Source organism: Monodelphis domestica, chromosome 3 (assembly GCF_027887165.1).
Source record: "Monodelphis domestica isolate mMonDom1 chromosome 3, mMonDom1.pri, whole genome shotgun sequence".
NCBI lineage: Eukaryota > Metazoa > Chordata > Mammalia > Didelphimorphia > Didelphidae > Monodelphis > Monodelphis domestica.
The window spans coordinates 93,511,839-93,528,185 of record NC_077229.1 but is presented as its reverse complement, the minus strand read 5'-3'; positions in this window follow the sequence as shown (position 1 = coordinate 93,528,185).

Here is a 16,347-nt window from a genome sequence, read left to right as displayed (position 1 = left end):
ACGGTCCCCTCCCCCCATAGGTATGAGCTGGTTGGCTCTGTGGTAATTGCCAACATACCCAGCTAAGAAAACCAGGACAGAGTGGCAGTGGTATCCTCTCATCTTATCAAGATTAAGTGATTTGAATTTTTTTTTCATTTTTTTTAAACCTTTATAGGAGGAGATATCAGCCCTGGAACAAATAGCTATCTAACAACAGAGTTAGGCTTCAAGATCCTCTCTGCTAGAGTATGTAAATAAATCTGAGCCAGAAGAAAAAGTAATCTAAAGAGTCCTTGTTTTTCACTCACCTAGACCCAGTTGCTGCCATTATTGAGGCCCAGTCCCAGGGAAGTTGTGGCAAAGGGGTAGGATTCTGCCCAAATCTGAGCTATGTTTGTTGTTAATATTTGATATAAATGTTTGTTGGCAGATTAATTTTCCTGCTAGCATAGTTTGTGCTGTCCCCAAGCACAAATATTGCTACTTGCAGTTCCAAGAGAATGAGAGGGTTTGAAGCTGTGATGACCCTTCAAAATCATTTAGTTCAACCTCTCTTATTTTACAGGAAATGATTCAAAGCTTGGTATCCTGGGGGAGATCTGAGGAGACCTCTAGGGCTTGCCCTGGGTAGTTCCACATTTCTGGGAGACTTATAGAAAGAAAACCAGAAGTTGGAGAATAAACAACTGTGTGGTTTAGACTCTTAGGCTGTTGGAGCTCAAGGGAGAGGAAGAAGCTGACGGCTATGGAGTTGGGGAAGTCAGCCAAGGAGAACTTTTGATTTTGAATTGAGGGTGAAGAGCTGAGTAGGGTCCTTAAAAGGGGTTGGGGGAACAAGGAGAGCAAAAATAAAAGACTGGAATGAGTGGGGAGAGAGAGAACAGAGAGTTAGTCAGTCCATTAACATTTAATAAGTACCTACTATGTATCAGGTACTGTGCTAAGTTCTGGGTGTACGAGGAAGGGCAAAAGAAAGTCTCTGCCCTGTGGAAAGGAAACTAGAACAAGTTCTGAACTTTCTGCCACTGTGCTAGAACAAGCAACAGTGGGAATATTGGAGAAGAAAGTGACAAGATTGATAGTTGGTGGGGGAAGGGGCAACTGGGAGTGGCAGTTGGTCTTGTGACTTGAGCACTTGCTTTCTGCTGTTGGAAGTGGGAAGAGTTGGGGTTTCTGAGTCTCTGGATTGAAGTGCTTCTATTTTCTTCAACCGGAAGAGACAGACCCAACCAGCTCTTAAAGTAAGAACTTTTCTTATTGCTTGCTGTCTACTGCTAAGATTTTGAAATTAAGAAAACTAGCACAGATATAGTGTAGACAGGAATAAGAGAAACCTTTCACCAGCCTGTGAGGCCTGGCCTCAGCTTCAAAGCTGAGAAAGACTCCAACTTTATTTAGGGATATCCCTCTTTCCTTTTCCCTGATACCTCTCCAATCCTAACTGGTTATTAAAATTTATCTTATTTTAATATTGCAGTCAGATAAGTGGACTATCTTTTCTGGGGCATACAGGGAGCTGAACCTCAGTTCAGTCATCCAACTACAAACAGTCCTTATCGAACCCCTGCTGGGTGACCAAATTCTGGGGAAAGGCTTGTCCCTCAGGAGGGTCCTTATTTACCTGCTCTGGGGCAACTTTGGCAGCAATCCAGCGAGAAGACATCCCAGCAGGCTATCATAAGTGACTCATTTCTTGGACACTCCATTTTGCTCAAATATAGCCTCTCTGCAGGGGGCATCTCTCTCCTTTGCCTCACCGGCAGCCATATTCCCTCTCACCCTTCAACTTCTCCATTCCCTGCTACAAACTTTCTGATCCCCTGTTTTTTCACCCCCCCCCCATCTTTCCCTATAAATATTATAGCCCTGAAGAAGCTCACAGTCTGAGAGGAATAACAAGCAACCAAATAGGCATAAGCAAGATAAACACAGGATGAATAAAAAATAATCAGTAGAGGCAAGACATTAGAATTAAGAGGTTGGGAAAGGCTTACTATAGAAGATGAGGTTTTAGATGAGATTCAGAGGAAACTAGGGAAGCCAGGAGGCAGAGAAGAAGAGGGAGAGCATTCCAGGCTCAGAGAAAATGCCTCAAGTAGAGAAATAATGTCTTGTTTGGGAACCAACCAGGAAGCCAGTATTCTTGGATCAGAATACAGGAGAGGCAGGCAGTAAGGTGTCAGAAGACTGGAAAGATAGGAGAGGGCTATGTGATAAAGGATTCTGAACAGAAAGTTTTATATTTGATCTTGGGGGTGATAAGAGCCACTGGTGTTAATTGAGTAAAGGGGTGCTTTAGGAAAATCACATTATTGGATGAATGGAAGATTGTGTTGGAGTGGAGAGACTTGAGCCACCCTAGCAAGCTTGTCCAAAATCCAGGCTTGAGGTGGTGAGGGCTTGTCCTGCAGCAGTATCAGAGATGCTGAGAGGGTGAAATGGGCAGGCCTTGGTAACAGATTGCAAATGGAGATTGAGAGATAATAAGGGATAGAGAACTTAATCTAGGCAGCTAGCCTGAGACACTGGGAAGATAGTTTTGCCTTCTATATTTAAAGGGAAATTAGGAAGGAAGGAGGGTTTAGAGGTACAAAATTAGTTCAGATTGGACATATTGAGTATAAGATGTCTGAAAGGCATTTAGAGATGAGAGATTGGAAGCAGAGAGGTTGTAACAGGAGAGATAGATATGAGAATCATCCAGCTTGGGATGGTAATTAAATCCATGAGCACTAATGAAATCAAGTGAAGTAGAGAGGGAGAAGAGAATAGGGACCAGGACAGGACCCTGAGGGACCCCTGCAGTTAGAGGGAGTGATCTGGAGGAATATCTAGCAAGGGAGACAGAGAAGGAATAAACTGGGAGAGAGGGGTATCCTGAAAGCTTATAGAGAAGAAAGTATCTGAAGAGGATGATCAACAGTGTCAAAAGTTACTGAGAAGTCAAGAAGGATAATGAATGAAAAAAATACACTTAAAATTTGGAGAGGAGAAGGCTGGGAACAATCTTAAGGTCCTAGGGTTTAAAAACAGAAGAGATCTCACCTAGATCAAACCCTCCATTTCACAGATGAAAAAAGAGACCCAAAGACCAGATCATAGATCTAAATCTAAACTGGAAATTATCAAGCCTAATTCCCTCATTTTTACAGCTGAGGAAACTGAGTCTGAGAAAGGTTAAATGACTTGCTCAGGGTCACAGAGATCAAGCATGTCAGAGGTAGAATTCAAATTCATGTCTTCCAACTTCAAATACAGTGTCCTTTTCTGCACCATTTTGGCTACTATATCTTGCCATATATATATATATATATATATTTTTTTTTTTTAGATAAACCCTTATCTTCCATCTTGGAGTCAATGGAGGTCAAGTGACTTGCCCAGGGTCACACAGCTAGGAAGTGGCTGAGGCCAGATTTGAACCTAGGACCTCCCATCTCTAGGCCTGACTTTCAATCCAATGAGCCACCCATCTACCCCCTACCTTACTCAATATTAAAGAAGAGGGTAGAGCCAAATTGTAAAGGGCTTTGAATACTAAACTAAGGAATTTGGATTTTATTCTATACTTAATGCCCCCTTTGACATTCTCCCTTTCACCTCACAAGTAGTGTTCCTTTGAGGGGAACAAATTAATCCAGGTTCAAGGTCCTGTGGTCTAGACTTCTAAAACTGAAGCTGTCAATCCCCCACTAATATGTGTCCCTTTAGCAACAGACAGAAAACACAGATCACAATTAATTCAAAGAATAGGTATTTACTGAAGTGGCAGGATAAGAAACATAACATATCCCTTATAAACTTGGGATACACTCTATGATAAACATAGAAATCATCAGGGAGGAGAAAACTATATAGAAGTCACAAGTAGAGAGGCTTTCACAGAAGGAAAGCAAATGGCCAGGGTGACTTAGCCTTAGAGGTTAATCCCTTTAGAAACAACAACAAAAATTATCCAACAAGCTTTCATAATAATCATTATTTCCTTCCCATAATTCTTTCTTGCTGTGGGGCTAGTTGTCTTTGGTCAGAGACTTCATCCTAGCTTGTGGTGATTGAAAAATACATTTTCTAAATTTATGTCTTTGAAGGCCAGGTTATAAGCCAAGCAACAGCTGTTTCACTAATAATCACAAGCTATTTTTGACATCCTAGATTATTCCAGTTTTTAGTTATGAATTTCTCTCATTAGTCTATATAAATAAATGGTCTGGGAGGGGGGGGAGGTTCAGAGGCTTTAATTTATACAGGGGACAACATTTTGTCTCTGATGCCTGCTCTGTGAATTCTTGACTCCCTGTATGCAAATGATGCCCCTTAAGGTCTGAAAAAAGGCAAAGTCTAAAAGAAACACTTACCATATCCTTAAAGGTAAATATCAGGAGCTATTGAAAATAGTACATTAGGAAAATTCAGTTCTTTGGAAAAATAATAAAAACTGAAAATGGCAAATGTTGGGCTATAAGATGGCAGACTAATGCATTATTGGTGGAGTTGTGAACTGATACAGCTATTATGGAAGATACTTTTGAACTGATAGCTACAAAACCAAGAAACCATATCTGCCCTTTGATCCAATAATATGACTATCAAATGTAAGGGGATGTCAAAGATGTCAAAGTGTAAGGGGAAATTTTAGGGTTATGACTTAATCTAAATTTAATTGGTAGCCAGGGATAATCCCAAATAAAATACCCACGTCAATTTGGAAATTTTATGGTGGTTTAATTAACATAGAGGGAAGGAATTAAGAAGAAGAGAGAGGGAAAGGGTATAGGATTTTTCCGGTTTAGCCTTTGCCAGGGGGAGTTTCAAAGACCTCCACCACAAGGTCTTTTCAGAAGATTAGAGGCTTTCTAAGAGGATAGTGTTTTGGAAGGTAAAGGAGAAAGGAATCAGCCTAAACTCTGAGAGAGCTCAGAAAAGACATCTCACCTGAACTAGGTTACTAAGCTTCCCCCAGTAGTGTATCATGGACACTCACTGCCAAACTTGGACAATAGCTTCCGCCACACCAAGATGCCAAGATGCTCAGTAAGCTGCCACCAGAGCCACCTCTCTGTGAAAAGAGGCTGGAGAGAGGAAGTGATGCCAAATATATAGACCATTTTTACATCACTTTCCTGTGTCTCACATGTACCAATGGTAGCCTAAGCTTGACTTAGGACAGCCCAGGGGTCTGTCAGTTGTTTCTCATTTGTCATTTGCTAGCACATGTCTATCACAGGACATCCTTCTCAATACTTACTCCTTAAATAGGGGTGTAGACATTCCTGTTTTTTTAGACTGAGCAGAGTGGAGTAAATCTAAAATTCACAATCCCCCCTGATGATGATTGGGAGACTAGTCTCCCCAATTGATCACTAAACATAATCATCCTGCACCTCCAAAGTCTTCTAACTGCAGGTGCATACAAAATTTCACCTTCTAAGAGGAAATTACAATAGTTAGATAGAAGAGGGAAATAGAAGAGAGAAAGACAGCAAAACCAATGTTTGCTGGGCGCATTGACAAAAACCAATTAGGGGGCAGTCTCCTTTTGGCATAAGAGTATACATTCAAATAAATGTTCAATCAAACTTCAGTTCAATCAACCACATCCAAAGTTCATTCTGGATCTTCTTGATGTAGTATAGGTTTTCTGGCATCTTTCTGCAATAGTTCATTCTCTAGATTTAGGAGTTAGCAAGCTTCTTTCCTTGAGGATCTTTTCTCGAACAAAATTTCAAAATCTTGGATTTTTATTAAAATACAACCCCCTTCCTGAAGTGGGTGTTAAGAAACATCCAGTTGAGCTCAGGATGCATGGTTGAGTTATGGGGCTTTATGAGTTAATTATCAAAAGAAAAGAAAAGAAAAACCCAATTCATTTATTTCTTGGGGAGTAAACAGTATATTGTGCCTTAGAGTCACTACTTCCCCATTGCATCCTATTTCAGGTACTTCTCTTAGAGGAAAAAGGCCTCTGGTTGAATTTGGTACCTTTGGGTCAGTTTGACTTTAACAAGTTTCTTTAGAGGGACAAGATTTCTTTGGGGCTGGAATTGGTTTTTGGGTAGGAGAAGGAACAGGAGAAACTGGGATTTCAGAAGTTTGGGTTTCAGGAGAAGGGTCTTGGGGATTAAGTTCAGCCAAGATTTGCAGACCATGAGAGAACCAATCTGTTAGCTGAGCTATAGGAGAGGTGTTTTCCATCTCCATTTGGGGGAGGGAATTTCCTCATTTAGAGGTTCAGAAACAGGTTTGTCAGGTTCAGACATGTTTTTGGTAGGGTCAATATTTGCCAATTGATCCTGTAAGAAGCATTTTAAATTATCCAATTGGTTTTGCATGTTTTCCAGTATTTTAGCTTCAAATTTTTTATGCTAATTAACTCTTTATTTTTTATTTTTTGAGATTTAAACATTGTTTTATTTGGTCATTTCCAAACATTATTTATTGGAAACAAAGATCATTTTCTTTTCTTCCCTCCCCTCTCTCCCACCACCTCTCCCATAGCCGATGCATGATTCCACTGGGTATCACATGTGTTCTTGATTCGAACCCATTTCCATATTGTTGGTATCTGCATTAGAGTGTTCATTTAGAGTCTCTCCTCAGTCATATCCCCTCCACCCTTGCAGTCAAGCAGTTGCTTTTCATCTGTGTTTTTACTCCCACAGTTTATCCTCTGCTTGTGGATAGTGTTTTTTAGATCCCTGCAGATTGTTCAGGGACATTGCATTGACACCAATGGAGAAGTCCATTACCTTCGATTGTACCACAGTGTGTCAGTCTCTGTGTACAATGTTTTCCTGGTTCTGCTCCTTTCTCTCTGCATCACTTCTTGGAGGGTGTTCCAGTCTCCATGGAATTCCTCCACTTTATTATTCCTTTTAGCACAATAGTATTCCATCACCAACATATACCACAATTTGTTCAGCCATTCTCCAATTGAAGGGCATCCCCTCATTTTCCAATTTTTGGCCACCACAAAGAGTGCAGCTATGAATATTCTTGTACAAGTCTTTTTCCTTATTATTTCTTTGGGGTACAAACCCAGCAGTGCTATGGGTGGATCAAAGGGCAGACAGTCTTTTATCGCCCTTTGGGCATTAGTTTCAAATTTTTTCAAGTTAGCATTCTCATCACAGTATCTAGGAGTATAAAAATGAAATTACCTAATAACATAAGAAACTGGAGGTATTCTGTAATCTTTAATGTCCCTAGTTCTTCAACTGCCATACAAATGTCAGAGAATGTAATATTCATTTATATAGTAATTATTTAAAATTTTGATTTTAGTCAATAGATGTTGCTACTGGCTAGGGGTTAAAATCAGGGAGTGAAAACAAAAGATTTGGATGTAGTGGCCTCTTTTTTGTAAAGAGCCTTTTAATCCAATCAAGTCCCCTAGGCCAAAGGGAGACAGAAAACAATGCCTTTTGCCTGAGGCTAAGACTGAGTTTTTGTTTGATTTGGGAGGGGTCACAAGCCTCCTCTACTTTACCTTCAGGGTAAAACAGTTTCTCTCTTTGAGTAAAGCCTGTGCTTTTCCTAGCAGGCCTCAGAGGCTTGTGTGTGTGTGTGTGTGTGTGTGTGTGTGTGTGTGTGTGTGTGTGTTTAACTCCTCACTTAATTTAAAACTAGAGACATGTGGGGAGAAGGACAAAGCCAAAACTTCATCCAGGTTTCTCTCACTGCTAATTAAGAGTAATCTAGGCAGTATTGAGAGTGAGGGTTGCCTAATTGGGTTGTTTGGTCCCTAAGGGAAAGGGGATTAGCAGGTAAACAGCTTCCCCAGTCCTGCCGCTTTTAGGTTTTTAAAAAACAGCTGTGTTCAATTCAAATTAAGAAGAGAAAAAAAAACATGAGGAAGTAATAAAGAGAGAAAGGAAAGAGGTTTCTCAGAAATTTGAGGGTCTTGGTCACACCTTTCATGAATTAGCCAGACGGTAAGGGGAAATTTTAGGGTTGTGACTTAATCTAAATTTAATTGGCCACCAGGGAAAATCCCAAATAAAATGCCCAAGTCAGTTTGGAAATTTTGTGGTGATTTAATTAATATAGAGAGAAGGAATTAAGAAGAAGAGAGAGGGAAAGGGTATAGGATTTTTCTGGTTTAGCCTTTGCCAGGGGGAGTTTCAAAGACCTCCACCACAAGGTCTTTTCAGAAGATTAGAGGCTTTCTAAGAGGATAGTGTTTTGGAAGGTAAAGGAGAAAGGAATCAGCCTAAACTCTGAGAGAGCTCAGAGAAGACATCTCACCTGAACTAGGTTACTAAGCTTCCCCCAGTAGTGTATCATGGACACTCACTGCCAAACTTGGACAATAGCTTCCGCCACACCAAGATGCCAAGATGCTCAGTAAGCTGTCACCAGAGCCACCTCTCCACAAAAAGAGGTTGGAGAGAGGAAGTGATGCCAAATATGTAGACCATTTTTACATCACTTTCCTGTGTCTCACATGTACCAATGGTAGCTTAAACTTGACTTAGGACAGCCCAGGGGTCTGTCAGTTGTTTCTCATTTGTCATTTGGTAGCACATGTCTATCATAGGCCATCCTTCTCAGTACCTAATCCTTAAGTAGGGGTGTAGACATTCCTGTTTTGTTAGACTAAGCAGGGTGGAGTAAATCTACAGTTCACAAAAGACAGGGGAAAGATCCCATAAGTACCAAAATATTTGTTGCAGTACTTTTTGAAGTAGCAAATAACTAGAAACAAAGTAGTCACTGATCAATTAAAGAATTGCTGAGGGGGCAGCTAGGTGGCTCAGTGGACTGAGAGAGCCAGGCCTAGAGATGGGAGATCCTGAGTTCAAATTTGTTCTCACACTTCCTAGCTGTGTGACCCTGGGAAAGTCACTTCACCCCCATTGTCTAGCCCTTACCACTCTTCCACCTATACATAGTATAGTATTTCTGCTTGAATCAATACATAGTATTGATTCTAAGACAGAAAGTAAAGGTTTATTTTTTTAAATTGTTGAAAAAAATCATGATATACACATATGATAGAACATTATTGTGCTGTAAGAAGTAATTACTCTTGTGAAAATGGAAATTCGAACCCCAGACTTCAATCCCCAGAAGTCCTTGGCACTTCCCAGAATACCCTATAATCTCACCTGAGTCCTCATCTGAGGGCAAGAACAAAAATTTATTTAAACTGACTGTACTGCCTACTTGGCTCTCTGCTTCCGCGTCTAAGCACACACGTCTCTCAAGATGTAGTAAGTGAAATTGTATGGGCTTGCCAGCTCTAGAAATGTGGCTTAATGATTTGTATCTTTGATTTCTAATAATCCTTAATAAACCTCTAAAAAATATAATACTTTTAATAGAGATACTAATTTAATTTTTACAATTTGGCTGACCACGTCGGTTGTGACAAAATACCCTCAATCTTCTTAACTTTCCTAAATCTTTTCTCTACTGTGACTAAGTTCCACTTTTAATAGCTACTGCCTAGATTTTTTTAAATCCAAGTTCCTCCAAGGACTTTCAGAAAAGCCTCTTGATCAGCTCAGCTCCTGGTTGCCTGCTTGTCTGCCTCTGGGCTCCTGCAAACCGGACCTGTTTGATTCAGATTGCTCCTGCTCTGGCTGCCCACCCCAACTCTGACTCTGGCTCCTGCTCCTGGCCTCTCTCTTGATCACCTGGCCCAGCTGATCTCTAGCCACATCCACTCTGGCCTCCAACCCAGACCAAAGACCACCCCAAGCTGCTGATAGCAGACCCAATTTATTAAGGATCAAAAACTAGCTGGTAAAAATGGGGGTGATTTTTCCTTAGCCTCCACATAGCAAGGGACAGGGGACATGGGGGGTGGGGGGGGGAAAGAGGAGAAGGAAGAGACTTTTCCAAACAGGAAGTTATAAGCATGACTGCTTTAAGAGGATATCTTTTGAGTGCACTGATACTTTTATTTATCTCACCTGAGATTCTGGGGAAAAATTCAACTCCCTGCAATTCTTTGGCAAAATTTGAGATTCCAAAAACCCACCCTCACTATGGGGAGGCAGCTCAGCAGCTCAGTGGATTAAGAGCCAGGCCTACAGATGGGAGGTCCTGGGTTCTAATCTGGACTCAGACACTTCCTGGCAGTGTGGCCCTGGGCAGGTCATTTAACCCCCATTGTCTACCCCTTACCAATTTTCTGACTTCTGACAATAGGCATCTGAATGGATAATTAAAAAAAAAAACCCAATGTAGTTGAGGCATTGCCGTAAAGGCAGAACCGTAAGGGTTAAGCCTCCTCTTCTCTCTGTTTGGGCTGCATAGTCAGGGTCGTGGGTTGAACTGTGTATGACCTGCCCAGCTGTGTGCTCAACTTGCCACACCCCGTCCTGTAAAAGGACAGGAACTGAGTTTCCCATACCTCCTGAGAAATAACCTACAAAACAAAGAAAGGAGATAGAAAAGATTATAGAACAGAGGAAGCCCGTAAAGAAGGATCTCTCTTGGCTCTGTTCCAAATTTGCTTTGCTTACCCAATCCAAGATATTGCCACAAAGCCCGTCACTCTGAATCATCCTTTGACCAGCAAAGGAATTGGGGTTACGAATGGCATTTATGTCCCTGGACCTGGACATCAAACTACAAGATTCATCAGAAAGGTGACCAACCTTTTCGTGACCTTGCCTGGGGTAACAAACATACAGAGTGACGAATGGACGCTATATGAAAAAGCATAACGACCCTTTATTGAGTTCAAACAAAGCAATATATAGGTTAAGACATACAGGAAGATATGATGTTACCGCCCAGCAACAGCAGGAACCAATAATTGGACAGATTCATAGGAATTCATGACGTTACCTGCCAGGCACAAGGAAGAACCGAGAGGATTCCAAACAAAGACAGAGAAGCAACTTTCCCACAGACTCTCACAATTTCTCACAACCCTTATCAGTCCTCTGCTGGCTACTCCAACCTTAAAGTTTCTTTCTCACAAACCTTATCAGTCCTCCCTCTGATGCTACTCCAACCTTGAGCACACAGCTGGGCAGGTCGTACACAGTTCAACCCAGGACCCTGACTATGCAGCCCAAACAGAGAGAAGAGGAGGCTTAACCCTTATGGTTTTGCCTTTACAGCAATGCCTCGACTACACTCCAAGGAACTTTAAAGAGACTGGAGGTCATATTTTTAAGGCATTTCAGACTCCAATGTTTTATAAAAATCTCTGTATTCTATTGCATTTTGCTGATTGTTTTTTGTTTAAGATTTAATTTTGTGGTTTTAAGTTCATATATTACTGCATTCAATACTATTCTGTTACACTGAATCATTTTAATGTACTGGGTTTTAACTACTGTTATATTCTGTTGCCTTTTCCCCTATAACCATACTGAACAAATATTATTGAGTAAGCCCATATAAAAACAGCTTTTCTATTTTTGACTTTGTAAATTGTCACATAGAGGATAGATGGACTCCATCAGAACATTGCTACAATTGTATAACAATCTTTGGAAAATTTAATGAAATAAATATCTCAAATTGATTTTAAGGGTTATTTAGACATGATTTTTAGAATTTTTTTCAACAACAACTCTGGTCATTTTGCCTGCCCCTAACAGGATGTAAGGTCCATTTTAGTAGCTGAAGTGAAACACAAATTTAATCCCCATCTCCCACATTTATAAAAATGTGAATGGAATCTGGGAAGTTAATCCCACGACAAATAGTACTCCTGGAGTACTCCCAAAAGAGGAGCATCTCTCATTTATAACTCTTCAGCTCACTTTACCCAACATCAACAGTACAGAGGTTTAGGTTTTTCCTAGACTCCTCTGCCACATTTTTTTAAATGATATCCAGATTTCTTGATGATGTTCTAGACCCAAAATAAGTTTTACTTTGTTTAAATATGTTTACCAAGGTTGAAAGATTTGCTATGTTTGTAAAAATTGTGAAAAATATTCATCAGTTCATAGGCTTTTAAAAATGCCATACAGCAACTTATGTGAAATATGATAGTGGGTTTGTTTATTATTGTAATTAACTGGACTATTGAGAATTTTGGGGATATTGATACCTATATATTTGTACTACTGTTCTTTATTAAAAAAACACAAAACCAGTTACTTTGTAAAATTCATTTGCTTGTACTCACAATGCATCATGGCCAGATATGAAGAGGAAATGGATTTCATTTTTGGTGAGAAAGCCTTGTATTCTATATTTTCTTAGCTGACACAGTGTGTCAATGATTGTAAGCTATATTTTTATTTTTATTTTTAAAACACTTCTATTGTATTTTTCTTGCATGTACAAAATACTATTTCAGTTTTTTCTCTTCTTTTTATATTTGAAGCACATGGCACCAGTATTAAGATTTTCTTTAACTTTTTGATTTAGCAATATGTTTAAAATAAATTTGCTATTATGTCAATGCATGCCCCAAACACTTGAGACTATAAAAATGACGCCACTAATTGTTTAAAAAACAAAATTTATGGGACTTTGCTTAATGATTCTGTCTGATTCCAAGACAAAGAATAGAAAAAGAGCCATTTCACAGGGCCAAAGAAGCACAAAGCTAAACCTGAATTGTGCCAAAAGAGCACACAGGTCAACAAAGAAACCAATCCAGGAAGGATTGATGCACTTCTAAGCCAATACAAAGGACTTGAACCTAGTGTGAAGACTCAAGGTTGTGATGCTTAACATATATTAAGACGTAGGCCTTCCTTGTATCCACACTCTGAAAATACTTACAAGTGAGTATCCTTAACTTAGCTCCTACTTGGCTTCTATAGTCTAGTCCCTTTTCTGTCTTTCATAGTGTGGCAAACTTTCTGTAGTCTTGGCTACTTACTGATTGGGTAAATGCTTACTTGCTAATATCATTTTAATTGGGCCTTGATTCAAGGACCTGTTATTGATTTATTTTTCTTTTACTTGGAATTTTTACACATAAGACTTTGATAGTCTATATTTTCATACAGAAATTTTTCTTTTCTTTTTGATTTTTCTGATGTTTTTGTTAATTTCTCTTACCAATTGATTCATATACTTCATACCTCAGCCATGCATCCCTAAGTGATCCTGTAATTTTCAATCACCCTCTTAATGGGGGAATGTAAAAAATATCATTATTTAAATTGCAAAGTTTAAATTCCTTTTGAGAAGAATTTTAGGTTAAGAAACATGATACCTCTCTGAATCCAGAAACTGAACTGTTTGGAGAAAACACCATGAAGATGCCTCCAGACCACAAGCTGCATGAGAAGATCAAGGATCAACTTTGGGTGTGGTTGATTGAACATTTTTTTGTATGTATAATTTCACGCCAAAGGGGACTGCCCCCTAACTGGTTTTTTGTCAATACGTCTAGCAATTTGTGGTTTTGTTCTTTTTTCCTCTTATCCTCAAATTATTGTATTCTTTAAGTTGATTATGTTTTCATGATCCTTTTTGGGGAAACTTTTCCAAATAATGATCAAAGGGGAAATGTAAAAATGGAGAGTTGAACCCCAGACTTCAATCTCCAGAAGTCCTTGGTACTTTCCCGACTAATTTAATTTTTACACTATGAAGAATGCAGTGTCTGAAGCCAGATTTGTACTCACGAAGATGAGTCTTTCAGAGTCAGGGAGACCTAGGTTCAAATCTATTCTTCATATATTTATTATGTATGTGATCCTAAGCAAGTCACTTAACTTCTGTCTGCCTTGGGTTCAACTATAAAATGAGGGAATTAATAGTACCTACCTCACAAGGTTGTTGTGAGGATCAAATAAATCAAATATTTATAAAGTACTTAGCACAGGACCTAACATATAGTAGGAGCTTAATAAATGCTTTTCATCTCTCCATCTCCACCTTGTTAATTACAAAGGAGAGCTCTATAGGGGATGAGGGGGAAGGAGAAGTTGGGAGGAAGAAGGTAAGACACTAGGAAATGACAGAAAAAAAATTTTAGAATACAAAAGTACCTCAAAAAATTATTTTATAAAATAATGTGGCCAGTTTTGCTGTCAGAGCTCTGCTTTGCAGGGATGACTTTCCAAAGTCATTAAGGAAAGCTCAGAAAGAATGCTAAAATGGAAACCAAAGCACCTGTGTTTAAGTCCCAGCCCTCCCACGAATGTGAGTCATGGTCTGTTTTTGAATCTGTTCCCATCCATCCTTGAGCCTTAATTCCCTCTTTTATAAAATAAGATCCACCAAGATGATCTCTAAGGTCCCTTCCATTTCCAGCATTTTACATTCTAAGATTACATTGGGGAGAAGGAAAAAAAAAAGATTGGTAGCAGGGCAAAAAATGCATCCAGTGATGGACTTAGTAAACAGCCATTAAATATCTACTTTGTGCAGGGAGCCTTCTGGCGAGTGTTGGGAGAGACAGCATTTAATCTGGTCCACCCCCACCCCGCTACCTCCCCTCCAGTGGGCCTTCAGGGCGTTCAGGATCTAATAGGGCAATAAGACCCAAGCAAAGATCTCTATCACGCATGTAAGGTGCCAGAATTGTTCTCTCCCCTGGAGCATCTGCCTTATATGGGCACTGAAAGAGACAAGCTGGGTGGGCAGGCAGAGCTGCTCAGGGTGTAATCTCTGCACGAGCCACTAGGTGGCAATCTCAACTCGAACTCTTCTAGGTGGGGGCTCTCCTGAACCACCTAGGCTGGACCCGGAAGACTTCTAGCTCCGTTCCCCCTACTATCCCACCCCCTGTCTTCAGATAGAAACAGACCAGCTCCCCCCCCCCCCCCTTTTTTCTCTCTTCTCTTCTCTTCTCTTCTCTTCTCTTCTCTTCTCTTCTCTTCTCTTCTCTTCTCTTCTCTTCTCTTCTCTTCTCTTCTCTTCTCTTCTCTTCTCTTCTCTTCTCTTCTCTTCTCTTCTCTTCTCTTCTCTTCTCTTCTCTTCTCTTCTCTTCTCTTCTCTTTTCCTCTTTGGATGGTGTCTCCACATGGGGAGTTACCTGCTTCCAGAGGAACAGTGATGAGGAAGTAAGATGGTAGTGTCTTGGAGAGATTAGAGCATATGGGAACATTCTGTAGCTGGCTTCAATTAACTCACTAACTACCAGGTGTGGAGGCATTCAAAGTTCTTAGTCAACCCCAGCTACACTTCTTGCCTCACTCTCTTCCATTGAGAAATAATGCCGAAAGAGGCAAAATCTTAGGGCCTTCTTCCTGTCAAGGTTCCATGGCCCCCAGTCCCTGGACTTTATGCTTGTCATTTTCTGTGCTAGGTGAAAGGATTGGACTTCATGAGTTTCAAACCCCAGTTAACTCGGCACTGCTAATGAGAAATGACCTTCAGGGGGTGATGGAGTTAGCTGAGCTGGTTGTTAATTTTTCAGTGTAAGCTTTTATACATTGAAAATCAGCATATTCTATACATTAGGATATGATTGATTATTTTGTTGACTAAGAAGGTAATGGATAAAATGGCAATAATGTAGGTTTAACTTTAAAGTGTGTCAGTCATATATTCCCCTTTCTCCCAAGAAAGCAGGTTTTTAAACATTTCCCAGCATGCCAGTACAGAACTCAGCCCTGTGGTAGCCCAAACCAGGATTTACTTGGCAATCATGCCACATCTGGACATGCTAAGGAGGAAATGAACTGCTGTCACCAGGGTGTTGAGATAAAATGTTCATATATTTGTTCTTATACATTCAAAGTAAATGTCCTTTTATAAAAATCTAATTGACATTAAGTGGTTAAATGGAAATAGGGTGCAAGTCACTGGTGGTTAATGATGGGATAACACAGCTACAGGGACTTGAACCATCGGCATTAGAGAAGAGCCTCAAACCTTTCAGTGTACCATAGTGCTCTGGGAGAGAGTGAGCCAGATTGTACTTGCAATATTTTAAATTAAATTTGGGAGCCAGCTATATGGTTCAGTGTATTGAGAGCCAGAGCTTGTTGCCCCCTTAGTGCTTTGGTTTATTGGAACCTGTTCAGTTTTCATTTCTTGAAATGTGGTTTTCAGAGTTTTTTTTTCCTTCCCTATGAAGTACAATGAATTTTAAATAATCTCTCCTTGACCTGTTTTCCAGATCACTTGATAGCAGATACTTTACATCTCCTTTTTCTTTTTCCAGTCTTTTGGTTTTGCTTTAATATTGCTGTGTCATCATGTTATTGATTTATCTATTTTAATATTCAGGGAGTCTGTTACTTGAGTAAATTTCATTATTTTTTGCCTAAACTATTCTTCTTCTAATTACTTCCCTCAGAGCTTTTAATTAAATATTTTTCCTACCTCTTGCTTCATTTCTTCTAGATAATCCTGTAGGTCTTGTGGAAAATTTAGGGCTTCTTTTAACACTCCTTAAACTTGTTGGGAAGTTTCTCCTTCTAGGTTGGATTTTTGGGTATCTTTAGTTCTGTTATAAATCTTTATCATCTTATGTTT